The sequence below is a fragment of the Meles meles genome, chromosome 3, assembly GCF_922984935.1.
Source record: "Meles meles chromosome 3, mMelMel3.1 paternal haplotype, whole genome shotgun sequence".
Lineage (NCBI taxonomy): Eukaryota > Metazoa > Chordata > Mammalia > Carnivora > Mustelidae > Meles > Meles meles.
The window spans coordinates 33,270,823-33,274,485 of record NC_060068.1 but is presented as its reverse complement, the minus strand read 5'-3'; positions in this window follow the sequence as shown (position 1 = coordinate 33,274,485).

Genomic DNA, 3,663 nt, shown 5'->3' with positions numbered 1-3,663 from the left:
GAATGGCTAAAATGAACAACTCAGGAAACAACAGATGTTGGCGAGGTTGTGGAGAAAGAGAGGAATCTTCTGACACTGTTGGTGGGAATGCAAACTGGTGTAGCTACTCTGGAGAACAGTATGTATTTTCCTTAAAAAGTTAAAAACAGAGGTACCCTATGACTCAGCAATTCAGGTATGAGCTATTTATCCAAAAGATACAAATATAGTGATTTGATGGGGCAAAAGAACCCCAATGTTTATATCAGTAATATCTACAAGAGCCAACTATTGGAAAAAGCCCCAATGTCCATCAATGGATGAATGGCTAAAGAATATGTGGTATATATACACAATAGAATATTATTCAGCCATCAAAACGAATGAAATCTTGCTGTTGCAATGACTTGGATGGAACAAGAGAGTATTATTCTACACAAAATAAGTCGGTTAAAGAAAGAAAAATATAATTTCGCTCATATGTGGAATTTAAGAAACAAAAGAAATGAGCATAAGGGAAGTGAAGGAAAAGCAAAATAAGATGAAAATTGCTGGAACAGAAGTGGGTTAGGGGAAGGGATAATTGTATGGTGGATTTTAAGGAGGGCACTTGATGTAATGAACAGTGGGTGTTATGTGCAACAGATGAACTACTAAATTTTACCTCTGAAACTAATAAAAATATATTTAAAAATAAAAAATGACAACTGTTGGTGAGGATGTGGATGAAGGGAAAAATCATGCACTCTTGCAGGAATATTTTGGAACTTTGCTACAACAACTTTGGAACGCTCCTCAAAAGATCAAAAACAGAAATAACAAATAATCTAGTCATTCCACTACTGTGCATTTACCCAAGGAAAACAAAAACACTAATTCAAAAAGATGGCTGCACCTCTATGTTTACTGCAGCATTATTTACAATAATTAAGATAATGGAAGCAGTCCAAGTGTGCATTGATAGACCAATAGATGCAGAAGATGTAGTATATAAATATATACAAAGGAATTTATTCAGTTTAAGAAATGAGTGCTTTCCATTTGCCACAACATAGACGGCAGAAGATATTATATTATATATTAATATATATTATATATTAGAAGATATTATATTAAGTGAAATAAGTAAAAAAGAGGGATGCCTGGGTGGCTCAGTGGGTTAGGCCACTGCCTTCAGCTCAGGTCGTGATCCTGAGGTCCTGGAATCAAGTCCTGCATCGGGCTCCTTGCTCAGTGGGGAGCCTGCCTCTCTCTCCACCTCTGCCTGCCTCTCTGCCTGCTTGTGTGCTTTCTCTCTCTCCTTCTGACAAAACAAACAAACAAAAAAAAAAACTTTAAAAAAAGGAAAAGAGAAATACCATATAATTTTAATCGTATGTGAAGTCTAAACAAACAAACGAGAAAACAGACTGTTAAATATAGAGAACAAACTGGTGGTTGCCAAAGGGGAGTCAGGTGGAGGGAAAGATAAAATAGATAAAGGAAATTAAGAGGTACAAACGTCCAGTTATAAAGTAAATAAGTCAATGAGATGAATAGTACAACATGGGGAATGTAGTCAATAAGATTGCAACAATGTTGAATGGTGACTGTACTTACTGTGGAGAGATTTGAGTAATGTATAGAGTTGTTGAATCAATGTTGTGCACCTAAAACTAAGATAATGTTTTAAGTTAATCATTCTTCAATCAAAAAATATGTTGTGGGGGGATAAACTCCAGGTTGGAAGAAGAAGTTGCTATTTGCAGATGTTCAGCTGTGTTTGATGGCAGGTCTCACTTCTTCTTTTTTAAAATGACACCTTCATTCAGCTATAGTTCAAATACTGAAGGTATTGTCTTTCTTTCCTTCCTTCCTTTTTTTTTTTTTTTTTTTTAGAGGGAGAGAGAGCACATTTTTTTAGAGGGAAAGAGAGGAAGGGAGAGCAGTGTCTGCAAGCAGAGGAAGGAAGGAGGGGAAAACGGAGAGGGACAGGCTCTTCAGCAGGCTTAAGGCTGAACTCAGGGCTCCATGCCAGGCTTGAGATCATGATCCTGAGATCATGATCTGAGCAGAAATCAGTCAAAAGCTTAACCAACTCAGTCACCCAGGTGCCCCTCACAAAGGTATTATTTCTTGACCTATTTGTTTCTGAAACAGATATTTGCTTGAAAAGACATTAATAAAAATATTTTTAACAGGAGGAGCTTTGACTGTGCTCATCTAGACAATAACCAAATAACAAATGAAGAACCAAGGGTATAGGACATTGTGTAGGCAATGCTGCCATTTTTGTAAAAAGGCAAAAAAAAAAAAAATAGATGTGCATATTTGCTCAGACGTTCATTAAATGGACTTGTAAGAATGACATGGTCCCTCTGGTACAGACACTTCACAAATGACCATTGTATGTGGAGGGATATATTATATATATATATATATATATACACACACACACACACACACACATATATATGTATATGTGTGTATATATATGTCTTACACCTCTTGAATTATAAACTATACAGTGGATTTCCACTTAACAAAAAATAAAAATAAATAAATGAAAGTTAAAGTCAGAACATGGCTACCAAGGACACAAGTTTATTCCCTATTCAGTTTGCACTCCAACTGGTAATACTGCCTTTTAGTTCCTGCACTAACCACTCAGAGTTAACAAAAACTTCCCGGGTTTCAGGGCTCAGTCTTTGACAGTCCCTCACTTCAGACATTAGCTGCACTTGGGGGATTCCCTAGGTCACCTGGACCTCCAGCTGTCTACCAATTTGATGGTTCCTATAATCCCCCCTTGATAATTAACTAGGATGATCAACAAAAGTTAGGAAAGTTTTATACGTACAAATACAGCTTTATTTGAAAGGATATATATAGGGTGAGGTCTGGGAGTGAGTACACAGCTTCCATGTCTCTCCACATGGAATCATGATGCATCATCTTCCCAGAACATCAATGCAAATGTCAACCAAGAAACCCACACCACTGAGCCTTGAATTCCAGAGTTTTGATGGGGATTGCATAGACATGATTAATCAAATCATTAGCCCTTGATTGAACTCAATCTCCAAACCCCGTTCTCCTCCACAGATCCAGCTGTCTGTGTCCCCCCTCCCCCCCATTTCACGTGCTTGGTCTTTCTGTGGACCAACCACTAACTGGAAGCTATCTAGGATCCTGCCAAGAATGACTTCATTAGCATAAGAAAGTCAACTCCTACCACTTAGGGAATTCCTAGGGTTTTTGAAGCTCTGTGCCAGGAATCAGGGACAAGGACTAGATATCCTCTTTATTACGTTTCATGCCCCATAGAGTTTGGGCTGTCCAACGATAACAGGGGGGCCATGAGTGTTATTTCACCAGGACTCGGGCCTGTGTTCTCTGATTCTAGATTCAGATTCTGACTGGCCTGGAGCCTGGGGCCTGGTTATAGTGTCCCTTGCGGGTCACTGAGAAGCCTCCTGCTTGGGATCCAGTGTCTTCCTCTCACTCATGAAGCCAAAAACACACCATACGCATGGTCCTGATACCTTTCAGTTTCCCTTCCTGACAATGGCTGAGTTTCTCAGAAAAAGAGCCCTCAACTTTGATTTCACTTTCAATTCCGGGAAACGTAGAGCTCTGCAGTGTGATGGCTGCTTCTTACTATTGGGCAGGTTCCTGTGAGGGTGGAGCTGAGGCCACAGATGA